This window comes from Egretta garzetta, unplaced genomic scaffold (genome assembly GCF_000687185.1).
Source record: "Egretta garzetta isolate BGI_Z169 unplaced genomic scaffold, ASM68718v1 scaffold651, whole genome shotgun sequence".
NCBI lineage: Eukaryota > Metazoa > Chordata > Aves > Pelecaniformes > Ardeidae > Egretta > Egretta garzetta.
Window position 1 is genome coordinate 104,827 of NW_009258491.1, and position 403 is coordinate 105,229.

Here is a 403-nt window from a genome sequence, read left to right on the forward strand (position 1 = left end):
CACGGGAAGGGCGTTGCCTTGTGTTCCTCCTGGTACCTACATCTGCAGGGGAGTGTGAGCTCGAGGGGAAGCTACTCAAGGTTGTTGACAACACCGCAGCGAATTCCCCAAAATGAAAGACCAGAGCAGATGCAGACCTGGACTAAAGCATCCAGAGCGCGAAGGGATCCATTTAAAATTGATATAATCTGTGTAGCACATCGAAACTCAACCAGAAGCGGCTGGGGAAACACCTCTGCTCTCACTCCTAATAGATGTGTTTAACATCTCAAAGGAAGCCTCTGCTCTCCGGGTGCCTTCACCAAGCCCCAGAAACCCAGGGGTGTTACAGGTCCCCTGCCCAATCCCACCCTCTTTTCTGGCCATCAACCAAAGCCCTCTTCCCATAGGCAACATAGAGCCA

At 52.1% G+C, this 403-nt stretch overlaps 1 protein-coding gene across 1 annotated transcript in view; it reads right to left on the bottom strand.

Annotated features, from left to right (window-relative positions):
• ADAMTS7 (ADAM metallopeptidase with thrombospondin type 1 motif 7) overlaps positions 1-403 on the bottom strand; it is a gene marked incomplete at its 3' end in the record, with an annotated part of 49,447 nt that overhangs the window by 41,749 nt on the left and 7,295 nt on the right. The gene's annotated exons all lie outside the window — the stretch shown is intronic.